The sequence below is a fragment of the Canis lupus genome, chromosome 3 (assembly GCF_011100685.1).
Source record: "Canis lupus familiaris isolate Mischka breed German Shepherd chromosome 3, alternate assembly UU_Cfam_GSD_1.0, whole genome shotgun sequence".
Classification (NCBI taxonomy): Eukaryota; Metazoa; Chordata; class Mammalia; order Carnivora; family Canidae; genus Canis; species Canis lupus.
This window is the reverse complement of record NC_049224.1, coordinates 58,949,204-58,962,982: the sequence shown is the minus strand read 5'-3', so window position 1 is coordinate 58,962,982 and position 13,779 is coordinate 58,949,204.

Below are 13,779 nucleotides of genomic sequence, written 5' to 3'. Positions count from 1 at the left end.
CATCTGGGTGGCTCAGCGGTTAAGCCTCTGCCTTCAGCCCAGGGCTTGATCCTGGAGTCCCACATCGGGTTCCCTGCATGGAGCCTGTTTCTCCCTCTGCCTATGTCTCTGCCTCTCTCTGTGTCTCTCATGAATAAATAAATAAAATCTTTTAAAAAAAATCACATGAAGTCTCTGTTTAAAAAAAAGAGCAGGGCCGGGGAGGGCCTGGGGCTCCACAGGGGGGACTCGGGACCACAGGGAAAACCCTTGAGAATGGTCAGAGGGCTATGGATAAGGCATCATGTGACCAGCAGGTCTTGCAGCAGAGGCAGTGGATGGGCAAAGGGGGGGAGAAATCATGGTAAAGGAACAGAGGGATGGGCAGAGGTGCCAGGTGACAGGGTCCACCATCCAGCTGGGACTGCCATGACAGCAAGACGATGGTGAGTCTTCCCAGCACAAGCCAAGCATGGGAGCAGAGTCCAGGAATGGGGAAGGCGGGCCAGTTCAGCATTCACATGTGAGGTGGTCCTAGGGTCCTTGTGAGCCTCCTGTTCTTACTCATATAGTATGGAGGTGGTCAGGGTACAGGAGGGGCCAGGACTTCCTGGAAGCCCTAAACCTCACCTTCCTGGAAGCTCCTTCACCGGGGAGCACATGGAGAGGAGGGCAAGCTCCTGTCACTGGCCTGGCTGCTTACGAGGTGGGGTGGAACCCAGCATGGAGAGAGCAGAAAACACCATTGCAAGGCTCCTGTGGGGCCAGCCTCAGGACCTACCTCCAGGTCCCTGCTGGTAACAGATCAGCTCGAGGCCTGGGCTTCCCTGCCAGCCTCCGTTCCTTCTCCTGCTTTACTCTCCTGCTCACTAACTCTTGCCAACCAGCTCTCTGAGCTGGGACCTGGGCTCAGCTCTGGGTTGGCACCACTGTATCCTGTCTTGAGGGTCCACTGTTCAGCTACAGGGGAACCTAGAACATCTGTGATCACTGTGTGGACTGATGGAGCCTGGGAGGCAGGCAGTTATCCAGGCCTGGGTTGAGACATAGGCCTGTCTAGGGGCATATGGTCAGAAAGGACCATGTGGGGACACCTGCGTGGCTCAGCAGTTGAGCATCTGCCCTCAGCAGATGGATCTGGGATCCAGGATCTGGGATTTAGTTCCACGTCGGGCTCCCTGGATAGAATCTGCTTCTCTCTCTACCTGTGTCTCTGCCTCTCCCTCTGTGTGTGTCTCTCATGAATGAATAAAAATCTAAAAAAAAAAAAAGAAAAAAAAAGACCACGTATGTAAAGACAGGAGCTATAACAGCACATATACACGGGCGACCCATGCAGAGTCTGAAGGGGTAAGGCAGGAGGTTCCAGGAGGTGAGCAGAAGTCATCCCACTAAGCACGCAGGGCCAGAAGCAGTGTTCTCAGAGGGGGGGGCACATGGGAGGCTTTTAGGCAGAGGTGAGCTGTGGTCCTATTGCTTTTTGGTGAAGTGGCTGCCACTTCAGTGTGGAGAATGGATGGGAGGGGCTGCCAGGAGGAAGCAGATGCCCAGGATAGGCAAGCAGTGGCACCACGGCTGGTGGACATGGGAGGAGGTGGCTTAGAGAAGAGGCCTGAACCCCAGTCCTCACAGCAACACAGAGGAGCCTTCTAGAAATTCAGACTCGTAGGCCCCAGCCCTGGAACTCTGGATTCAGCAAGTCAGGGGTAGGGCCCAGGAAGCTATGTTTGGCAAGCTTTCCAGGCAATTCTCCTTATACAGCCACAACTTGGCCCTGCATTAGTACATGACCCACTGCACCTGGCAGGGCAGGAGAAGGGGCGAAAAGAGCCCAGGGTGACTCCCACATTCTGGGTTGTGTCTCATCTGCTGCTATGGGTCTATTTGGGATGTGTTGGGTCTGAGTCATCTGGGGCATCCGGGACCCCGTGGGCATATGGCCCTGGAGTTCAGGAATGAGGTCTGAGCTGAGATGGGGGTGGGGGTCACCCGTGTGCAGGTGCAGGTGAAGACATGAGTGTGCACGAGATGCCTGGGAGGCCAAGGAGGAGAATCTCAGCGTTGAGCGGCCAATGGAGCAGGGAAGAGTCTAGGAAGGAGGAGGGAAACCAGACTGTGATGTCCTAGCAGCCAGGGGCACTACACTTTACAGTGTTTTACAAAAGGAAGGACGGACTGCGTCCCAAGGACTAGCTGGGGTTTTGTGTGTTGGCATTTGGGTGGAAGAGTTTCGGTGTTTACTGTCTCTGAAGGCAGGAGGCGTGCAAGATGGTACAGGTAGTAAAGGGGAAACAATGGGACCTAGAAGGCAAGGTGTGGTGTCCACCCGGAGCAGGAAGGGTCCAGGGGCTGGGGAACTAGAGGCCAGAGGTTCCTGTCGAAATTGGGTTGTTTCCTGGCCACCAGGAGATGGGGCTCCGCAGAGGCTGAGGAGGGCTGCAAGGTGAGAGCCATGGGGGAGCAGGAGAGGTGAAAGGGGCTGCAAAGAAGCAGGGCCCGGGGCTCTCCTCCCACAGCTTGGGGACCCCAGCATACAGGGTGGGAGTGAGAGGCATAATGCTGGGCATGTAAATGGATGCAAGGGGACACAAAGGACAGCTGGCTGAGTGGGGGGAGGGGTGCCTGAGACTTCAGAATGGAGCTTGGTGGGGCAGCACCCTGTGCAGGTGGCCCAAAGGGGATCAAGCCCTGGGCCCTCACTGTGTGGCTCAGGGAGACTCAGCCCACGCTGTCAAGTGTGCAGAGGTGCTTCCGGGCCGAGCATAGCAGCCCAGGTCAATATCACGTCCTTGGGGTTCCAGCACATTCCCAAATGCCCCCTGTGCATGTGGCACACCCACACACGTGTACTTACAGTCAGGATCCCCTTTCTGTTTTGGTTGGAAACACCAATCTTTGAATCTCTAGAGCAAAGACTCTGGGAACATGAGATCCCGGTGGCTCACCTGGTGTCCTTGGAGAGATACTGTGGGCCTGGCATGGAGTTCAGAGATGGAGGGATTTGGCCCTGTGATACACGGCTGCTGGGGAAGATTAAGTTGGGGACCATTCAGTAAGTGCTGTGAAGGGCAGAGAGGCCCAGGAGAGGACAGTGGACACCCTTAGGCAGGGCTCTGAAGGGGGACAGGTGTTTCCAGTGCAGAGTAGGGGGAAACAGCCTCTGGGCTCCAGGAGGGGCCAATCTGCCAGGAGCTCGCTGTGGACACCTCACCTGGGGACGCAGGGATCCCCGAGTCCAGGCCAAGCCAGTTGTCATCAGCAGCCGTAGCTGCCTGTGGGATGTGGCCAATCCCTAGTGTTTCCTCCCCGAGGCAGATTTTTCTGAAGCAAGAGCCAGGGCTGGGCCTTCTCTTCAAGACCCCTTTGTTCTCAGGCTGGCAGCTCCTGCCTTTGCAGACCCCATGTTGCCAGCAACAGGCTGGCCAGGCCACTGACCTGCGTGTCCCTGTCCGGGGCATTTCTGCTGAGCTTTGCTAGTCTTGCCTGGAGGCATGCCAGAGCCTCAGCTTCCCAGGGGCCGCTGGCCTGGCCCCATGCCCTTAGGCGGGCCGAATTCGTGCTGGAAGAATGGGGGTCAGAGTTCAGTCCCTGCAAGCTGGGGGCTCTGCAGAGGGTCCCGGTGGGGGTCTGTAGGATGGCTCTGTGGTGGCGGCTGGGGCCACTGTGCCGCCCAGGCCAGGAGTCAGGAGAACAGGCCAAGAGCTGATATCTTGGGAAGCCTGAGGATGGGGCCCCACTCGTCCCGCTGGGTTTCTTCTAGGTTAATGGAGTGGAAGGAGCTCTGGACTGGAAGCTGGGGGGGGGGGGGCACCACCAGGGGTGAAGGGGACCTGGGGACATGGAGCCCCCTGGTACAATGAATACAACTGCCTAACATTCTGTGAGCTTTTACTGGGTACTGGGCACTGGGCATAGGGGTGTGCATTCATTTATTCATTCATCCTTTACCACTGATCTGTGAGTGGCACTCGGTCCCAGATGAGGAAGCTAAATCACAGGCTATGAAGTGTCCAAGGTCACTCGGCCAGTGGAGACAGACCCAGGAGGGGCCCAGGAGAGCTAGCCCCAGATGCTGGCTGAGCAGGCAGATGGGGGGACTTGAGGCCCAGAGTGGGTTCTGGCCCCTGGCCAAGCAGTGGAGGGAGGTCCTCGTGCCTGCCCAGCAGCCCCAGGCGTCAGGCTCCTGGAGACCTCCCACCACCTCCATGCTGACCAGGGCGACTCTGCTTAAAACCGGCAGAGGAGAAAGGGCATGGCAGGTCCAGGTCTGTCTACCTGGACATTAGTTCCCAATCACTGCCAAGTGGCTGCTCATGCGGAGCAAGTCACAAGCACAATGAACCTCAGCCTGCTCCTCTTGTCCCTCTACCCCCAGAGGAAATGCAAGCACCACCGTGCCTGCTCTAAAAGCTAAAAGAAATTCATCCGTGGGATCCCTGGGTGGTGCAGCGGTTTGGCGCCTGCCTTTGACCCAGGGCGCAATACTGGAGACCCGGATGGAATCCCACATCGGGCTCCCGGTGCATGGAGCCTGCTTCTCCCTCTGCCTATGTCTCTGCCTCTCTCTCTCTCTCTCTCTCTGTGACTATCATAAATAAATAAATAAATAAATAAATAAATAAATAAATAAATAAATAAATAAATAAATAAATAAATAAATAAGAAATTCATCCGTGTGAGTACCACGGTTGTGAGCTGTTGGAATCTGCACCCAGTCCTCTCCTGGCCCGTCCACCAGCCACAGGAGAGCTCTGGCTCCTCCTTGGAGTGACTGCGGCACTCATTCAGCAGACATTTAGGAAGCACCTACTACACATGAGGGCCCGCAGTTCTCAAACTAACCCTGTGGGGTTTGCTATCATACCCATCTGATAGATTTGGAAACTGGGGCTTATACATTAGGTGACTCTAGGTCACAGAAGCCAGGATTTGAACTCATGGTTGTCTCATCCAGCGTCTGAGCCTCCTAAAAGCTGATAAGTGAGGCTGGTTCCCAAATTGCACCCTGCCACAGAGCAGAGGCAGAGCGATGAGCCAGCCCTGGTAATGGGAAGCAGGCCCTGTGCTGAGGAATATCCCACGAGATTCAGGAGCAGGAGAGGGGGGACGGTGCCATGGCCAGGCAGGGGCTTGGGAGAAGGGTCCACACTTGAGCTGAGCTTGCCGAGTGAACATCTCAGACAGCAAGAGCACAGACCCAGTGGCTTGAAAGGCAGGGAAAGCCAAATGAAGGCAGGCATCTGGGAGGGTGAGCGGCGGCCTGACGGTGTCAGGGAGAAGTTGGGGAGGGTGAGCAGCCTGAGGACGCCTGGTAGGCAGGTGCGCAAGTGAGGTCCTCACACTGATTCTCTAAAGGGAAGATGCCACCAGCGTGGAGAAATCAGACTTCTGTAAATCCAGATTTCTGGCTCCTCGTGAAAACCTAAATGATGGAGCCACGTGGGGTGGACTCCATGTGCAATGAGCTCTTAGGTTCCCTCATGTCCCCCAGATCCACCTGTGGAAGTGCGCTAGGAGGCCGTGAGAGTGGAAGCTGACCCTGTGTGATGCGCACCAGAGGCAGGATGCTGTGAAGACACACAGGAGACATGGCCATCCGCTCACCACAGAGAGAAGGCTGCAGAGATCCTTCCCTCTGCACAGGAGCCACCCTGCAACATGATTCTGGAGTCCTGTCTCCAGAGCTGAGAGTCAATACATTCAAGTCTCTGAGCCCCCAGGTAGTGAGCCCGCGTTGGTGACGTCAGAGCAGCAGCCACCAACTCCACTGCTGCTTTCATTCTTCCTAGAACTTGCGTGGCCTTTGTTTCCATGGCGGTGGTTTTGGCATTCTTTGTGTGCGTGTGTCTGGGTGCATGGTTGTGGAGTGCAATCTCTGCGGGGAGGGGCTGTCTCTGCTCTGTGTGTGACATGCTGCATCTGCCTGTGTGTGTCTGTGTGTCTCCGACCTGGGGTCACCAACTGTCCCTGTTGGCCTGGGACTTGGGGGTTTCCAGGATGGGGACCCTCTGAGGTCAAGTGGGAAAGCCCTGGACAGACTGGGATGAACTGGTCATCTGTTTCCGGTATAGTCTGAGTACCTGGATGAACATATGCCACGACGGTGCTTTCTGTGCTTGTCCACTGTGTCCACTGTGTGCCCACTGTGTGTCTGCACTGTGCATTCTGGGACACTCTGCGTGGCTGTCTCTCTCTGCCCGTGTGCCTGTGTCTGAAGGGGATGAGTGGACACTGGTCCTTCCCATGTGGCCCGTCCAGTCGCATGTGTCCCTGCCATGGGCTTGTTGCCGGGCCAGGCCGTCCTGTGGCTCAGGCAACTTCTGAGTGCCTGATGCTCCTTTTCAGTCCAGCCTCTCCATCTTTGCAGGCCCAGCCCCAGCCCTGGGCCCTCACAGCAGACTATTGACAGGACCGGCCCTCTCTCCCAGCTCTGCGTGGCCAACACAATTCCTGGCTCTTCTCTCAGCACCCCTGTGTCCTCCATGACCCGTCCTGTGTCTCCCTCACAACCCCTTTCTCTCACAACCCCGCTATCCCCTAGCCCCTACTCAAGTTGTCTGCATCATCCCTGCTGGCATGTCTTTCCTCGTCCACCCCGTGGTGGAGTCCAGCATCTGGCATCCATGCCCTGCCTCCCACAGTCCGGGGTGGGCTCACCACAGGCAGTGGGAGCACAGGAGAAAGAGGGGCTCACCATCTATTGTGCCCCTGGGTGCCAGGCACAGGGCTGGGCCCTGCTGAGAGGGCGCCTAATCCCTCCACCTGTCCAGGGTGCTGCGAGGTAGGTGTCCTTGTGGCACCTTTTTAGGTAAAGGAAGCAGAACTCAGAGAGGTTGAGGCTCTGGCCTGAAGCCTCATGGGAGGTGGTGGAGCTGCTCCCAGCGGGCATACTCCCTCAAGTGGGGCTGCCCCGGCGCTGCCTGCCGTTAAGGGCTGCCATGTGTCTGCCTGCCCGCCGGCCTGGGGGCCCTTTGCGGTTTCCATCTGTCTTACAGGCGGCCTAGGCCCGGGCACCTAGCGGGCACTCCGTGGTGGTTTGCAGAATGAATGCCTGCTCTCAGAAACAACAGCCTCAGCCTTCATTAGTCTGATTTATACAAGCGCCAGGCTCCTCTGGGCTGCGAGGCTGGGGAACCGGCGACTATAATTTATCAGGAAACACGGCAACTGTCCCAGCTTCCCTTCCAGTGCAAAAGGAGAGGCTGAATTGATGGCCGACAGCCCTGCACCAGGAAGGGCCCCCGGCCTGGTGAACCGTGCAGAGCGGGCGGTGGAGGGGCTCGCGGGCTGTCCCCCACGTGGGCCTGTCCACCTGCTGCCTGGAGGTGGCCACAGGGGGGTCAGCTGCCTTGCATCGATCGCACTGCTCAGGGTGCCAAATGGTGCCTTTGAAAGTCCATAAAGAAAGAGACCCCATTCATCCCTGATCAATCTCCCCTAGCTGCCCCTCCCATGGCACGTGCGGCACGGCACAATGACTGCTCGTCACGGGTGCTCAATCACCATGGCAGGATTAATGGTTTTTCAGATGCGAGCAACGCCCACCTCCTTCTCCCTCATCCCCCAGCCGGGCGTCACCAGGACAATGCTGCTGTGGCTGGAGAAGCCTCCAGCTCCCTGTGGCCCTCCTTAATCGAGATTGACGGATGTGGGGCATGTGGGTCTCCAGAAGCCCCCGGGCTCCTGTGGGAGTCCCAGCCAGCTCCTCCAGCTGCCCCAGACTTCCCAGGTGTCGGAGGCTTCTGTTCTCCTCTCCCGATCAATGAGGCAGCTGGGAGAGCCCTGCAAGCCCCACCTGAGGGGCCTCGGCCTCAGGCCCCCACGACACTGGGTTCGTTCTCACAACTGGCGGCCCCTCTCAGGAAGGCCTCCAAGCGATCCTGAAGGCTGTGGTCCCCCTTGACCCCCTCTGAAGACAAACTCAGTGCCTGCCTTCTCTTCCTCTGAGGCTGCCCCAGCCTGGGCTTGGAGTGATGAAGAGGGCTTTCCTGGCCTATGATGGTGATTGCATTAGAGCTGATAACTCAAAATTAATCACCATAATAAGACCTGCCAGGCTGCTGAAGGAGCCCCACGGCAGCCCACGTTCCAGCAGCTCGTACTTCCTGCAGGCTCCCAATCATGTCCTCATCCTCAGGGCTCCCTGAGGCCCCGCAGGATGTGAATATTTAATTAACGTCCCTCTCCTGCTCACTGGAGTGTTTGTAAATATGATTCATGGGCCGTATTGTTACTTCAGCTGAGCGTTCCCAGCGACCACCCCCCCCCCCCCCCAGTCCCTGGCCTGCCAGCATCTCCAGGGCTGAGCTGGCCACCAGGCAGCTAGACCCCTCCCTGAGCTGCCCACACCCAGGTGCCCATGCAAGGGGGCATCATCCCAGGGACCCCAGGCCTGGACATGGCCCCCAGGGGGCAAATCACAGGCCTCATTGTTGGGACCAGCAGTTAGTTGGCTGGTCTTTGTGGAGTGGCCTCCAGGACCAGAGGCCAGACCAGGCTGGTTGTTCTAGGGAGCAGGAAAGGACCCCAACAGGAGGCATGACCCCTCCATAGAAACAAATATGCACAAGAGAACTGGACAATTACAGAGCAATTCCTCCTTCCACCAGCAGGAAGGAGGAGATACCAGTGCCCTGGATAGACAGTCAGATGAGGGAGCAGGAGCCCGGCAGGGCGGGGGCGGGGTGGGGAGGCTCTCCCAGGCTCCGTCATGTGCTTGCTGACCTTGGCCAGGTCATCGACATTCATCTTGGGCACCCTGGGAAGCCACAGCTGAGAAATGTGGGGGAGTTGGGGGAGGACATCTCATGGTGCAGATGGGGAGCCCGATGCCCCGCGAGGGACAAGGCCTCACCTACAAGCCTAGCCGAAGCGGGCCAGAACTGTGGGCCTGCTGACTCTCAGCCAGGATTGCCTTCTGCAACAGAGTTTGGAAGTGAACCACTTTATTCTTCCAGTGCCATCCCTGCTATGCTTGGTAGTCATCCTCATGGGACCAAGGGGTGCACTTCTCCCTGGGCCACAGTGCAGGTTCTCATGGGATGCTGCAGCCACGGCCACTGGCCTCATCTTCCTGTTTTGGGGGGTCCACCCTGGCGCTCTGGCAGGCTGACATTGTGGGGCACACAGGTGCTGGCTCTGGGGAGTGGATGGGCCTTTCCCACCCTCCTGGGACTCACACCTGCATCCCACCTCACTCCCAACCATGGCTGCCCCCCCCACCCCGAAACCATGGGCCCCTTCACGCTCCTGCTTTGTGCTGCTCTCCTTTCATCTGCCTCGCAAATGCCCCCTCACAATTCGAACCCAGCTCACATCCTCAGGCCCCCGCGGCCCCATCACATCCCCTTCTGCAGCCTGAGAGCAGCTCTGGGCCAGGCACCCAGCCCAGGACATGCTAGAGTGACCTCAGTGCTGCCAGGGTGTGATAGTGACGGGAGGACCCTGTGGGCGGTTCTCAGACCCATTGTCCATGGAGCAGCTGTTCTAGGAGCTGCACATTCTTCCTCCCCAAGCCTTTGTCTGCCCTCTCCTCAGGGCCAGGAGCCTGACAAGGGGGTGGGAGGGAAACTGTGCATCTGGAGTGCCATCCCCCTCGATGCAGCTTTTTTGGGCCTCCCAGTCCACGGGGGGGGGGGGGGTAGGCAACTGGGCAGTCTCCTTATCTGTCCCCATCCTGGGCTGGGGCAGGTGCTTATGGTGCTCAGGGAACCTCTGTCTGAGGCTTTGGGTCAGTCTGGGCGTCCTACCTTCCCCAGGGTGGGGAGAATCGAAAACTACATCGCAGAAAGGCCTGCAGGGAAGCACCTGGCTTTGCAAGGTGAGAGAGGCGAGCAGGATGGGGTTCGAGCTCCACCGACCAACCTGGTGGCTGCTCCAGGCCTGGGTGACCAAGGATGCAGTCCCTGCCTCCTTCCCCTCCTTGAAATGCCACTGTCACTGCTTCTGCCTTTGGCTTGTTCCTCACAAAGCTCAGCTACGTCCCCTCAGCTACCTGTCCCCTTGGAGATGGGGAAAGTGGGGTGAGGGTCCCAGCCGCAGTCACTTTGGGAGGCACAGCTGAAGGATGGTGGGCTGGGCTGCCCGTCTTCAGGGAGGCTGGGCCCAGCGGTCATTAGAGCCACCCGCCACCGGCCCAAGAGGGGGCTTAGGACTAGCTCATTACGGATGACCCATCCATCTTGTCTCTGCCCTGATGCATCCATGACCCCCAAGGGCGGACACAACTGTCCTGGAGGCTCTGCCCTCTGTGTGGGGGTGGGCATTGCAGCGGGAGAACAGAGTCTGCTGGGGAAATGTCTCTATTGTTCCAACCCCTTGCAGACTGCACAACACTGTGGGGAGACCTGCTTGGATGCCGGCTGCAGGGCCCTCCTGCTCACAGCTTGGGGCAGGTCACCTCCGTACAGCCTGGGGACTAGCCCCTCCAGTCCCTCAGGTGTTTGCACAGGTGGGGGGGGGGTACGGTGAGCAAACACCAGCACTGCCCCTCTGACACCCGGACTGTTAACTTGTAAATGGCCACCATCCTGCGGGTCACTCGTGGGGCCCCCTTTGGGAAGGGGCCAGGCTGACCAGATGCTCGTGCCCCACAGTCCTTGTTTGTGATTTGCAGGCAGAGAGTTGGGAGTGGTCAGGATGCAGGAGCTACCTCTTACCTCCAGGTGTCTGTCATTCACTCAACAGGACGGGGCTCCACCGGCTCTCATGTTTTCCTAGTTCACTTGCCCTGGACCTCTCCTCCCCCAGCCCCAGCCCCAGCTCTGGGGTGCTCCCCAGAGAACCAGGCACCTGAGCACAGAGGACTTTCTCAGCTCCATGCTGGAGCATCACAGCCACGGATTTGCAGCTGCACTGGACATCACCCGCCACACACCCACACTGCCTGCATCCCAAGGTTGCCCCCGCAGGGCCAGGAGTACTGCCTACAAGATGCCCCCTCCATCTGTCCTCCCTGCCCGGTGCCGCCTTCCGGGCCTGGCCCCCTTCCCGGAGCTCCCATCTCTCCTGCAGGGACACGGCCAGCTTCCTTCCTCTGCCTGGTCTCCCTCTGGAGGACATGTTAGGCTTTGTCAGTGCCTCCCTTTTTAAGAATATGTTTCCAGGGACATCTGAGTGGCTCAGTGTTTGAGCATCTGCCTTTGGCTCAGGTTGTGATCCCAGGGTCCTGGGATCAAGTCCCACATCAGGCTCCCTACAGGGAGCCTGCTTCTCCCTCTACCTGTGTCTCTGCCTCTCTCTCTGTGTCTCTCATGAATAAATAAGTAAAATCTTTAAAAAAAAAGAATATGTCTACATTTTTAAAAAATTAAAACATTTTATAGAAGAAGTAGACAGTGGAGAAGAGGAGGTAAACGCATTGCTTGCCCCTTAGCGCTGGCCTCCAGGCCCCCACACCCGCTCCATGTGGTCAGACGGCATGTTCGTCCCGCAGTCCAATGGAATTAGCAGTTTCCAAAACCAATACGACGACTCAATGCTATAGAGCTGTCAGTTCTCTCTCAGAAACTCTGTAAAGTCAGATCAAGCCCAATCAAAATGCTAACAGAGAATTTCCAAATCTGGTAGGTTGGCTCTAGAATTTACACAGAAGAATCAATACACCGGGATCATTCTGGAAATGGAGAATAGTCCCAGCAGATACAAAACACGATCCTATAGCTTAATTATCTCGAAACCATAGAAACTGGCAGAGGAAAAAAAAAAAAAAAAAAGAAACTGGCAGAGGAGTAAACCGACAAGTGTCATCAAGCGGCCGTAAACTGCGGTGTACACAAGTCTGGCACCTCCAACCCGGTGCCCTCCTGGCTTGGCCTCCAGCCTCCTGCCACCAGTGAGGATGACCGTGTCATCGGGGGCATGTGTGTCCACGGAACAGTGCAGCCCCTTGGACTGGGCGTTTAGGACTGGCCCACATTTAATGGTATGAGGGCCGCTGGGATGCAATCGCATCTCTGCAGGCTTTTCCTTCTGTGTCTTGCATTATTTCCTTTAGAGATTATCCCAGGAACAGGATTACGAGGACAGAGGGGACGACCAGGTGAAGGCCCTTGGTGAGGAAGACTGATGCTTTCTCACAGCATGGGCACCTCCCTGCCCGCGGTTCCCTTCCTTTCTTCCTTCCTACATCCACTGGGTGCCTACCAGGAGTGGGACTGGGGGCCCAGGTGAGGCGTGCGAATGTCATTCAGCAGGAGGAGAGACATGGAAGGGGGACTTTCAGGATCAGGGTAGTGACCCAGTAGAGTCAGTGCCAGGGCAGTGAGCCATGAGTCCAGAGGAATGGTCTCCAGTGGCCAGTCCAGCTGCCCTCTTAGGTGGCTGTGGGAGGTGGGCCAAGACGGTCACGGCGGGCCTCAGGGGCCAGGCCAAGGGGTCAAGGAAGCCAGGAAGGTTGGCAGCTGCCAGGTGGGGTCTCCACGCACATGGTAGCTGCTCCCCACCGGGGTGTCTCCCCTGCCCCTCAGTGCCCTGTGGCTGGCTCTGCCCACTCTGTGAAACCAGACAGCCCTCTGCATCCTCAGGCCCCTCACAGCTCAGCAATGGGTGGGAGCCCCTTGTGCTGCCTCATGCTCCCAGAACCTTGTCTCATAGTCACTCCCCATGGGGCAGGGGTGTCTGTGAGCTCATCAGGTCGGCTCCCAGCCCAGCTGCTGACTCCTGAGGGTTCTCAGGCCTCAATTTCCCTACCACAGAGAGAGGCATCTGCATCAGCTGGTCTAAGACCTGGGTCAGCCTGGACTGAATGCAGAGAAGGATTCCTGGCCCCGATAGAGGGGGCCGGGGGGTGGGGGATGCCCAGCACTGGCCCAGCAGAAACCCCAGCTGACTGGCACAGCTTTGCCAGGTTCCCTCTTTGGTACCCGTCCCTCCACCTGTGTCTGCTTAGACCTGTTTGCTGTGGTTGTGATAACAGAGGTAAGCACAGGCCACTTTGTACCTGACATGCAGCCTGAGGTCCGGCTCTGGCCCCCAAGGTCCATCCCCAGCTCCTGAGGTCCATCCCTGCCCTCGAGATCTTCCCTGGCCCCCAAGGTCCAGAGAATGAGTTCCGGCCCTGGCCCCCAAGGTCCCCCAGGCACTGCAGGCCTAGACAGGCCTCATTCATCTCCCTAGCAGGCCCGAGACAAAGGGCTGATGTGTGTGCAGATGGGTCTGCCCCCATTGCCCCCACATCATCCCTCAAAACCAGCACCGATAATGGGCCTCCAATGAGTCCCCCGTGGCCACACAGTGACGGGGGTCGGGAGGAATGACACATGCAAACACAGGAGCTAATGACAAAGCAAGCCTCTGGGGGATGGCCTGGGGAAAGGCATGGCTGCAGCCCCACAGAGAGTCCCATAACTCATCTCTGACATGGATAGATGATGCCTCTCAAACACCACTTGCCCCGGACACTGAGCTGCCAAATTAATTGACAAGGGGTCTACCGAGGCAGCCACTGCAGAGCAGCAGCCCCGTCCCCAGAGGCCTGACCCAAGGAGCCACCATGCCCTGGGAGGCCAGAGTTCTTCCTGCCAGGCCAGGCCCTCACTGGTCACCGCGGAAGGTCCCACATATGTGACTAAGGACATGGGGTCTTGGGGACAGCTGTGATCTTCTCCCTGCACACAGCAAGGTGCCAGAGCAGCTGCTGGAACTCGAATCTCCTCACCCCTCCCAGGTGGCCTCCCTTACTCTGTGGACCAGACCCTGCACCCCCAAGCCAGCCCCCAGCCCATTCCCCACCCTCTGAGCCAGCCCAGGGCCTGGCCTCCTCCCTCCGGACAGCCACTGAGGCAGGTCCAGAGCAAGTGT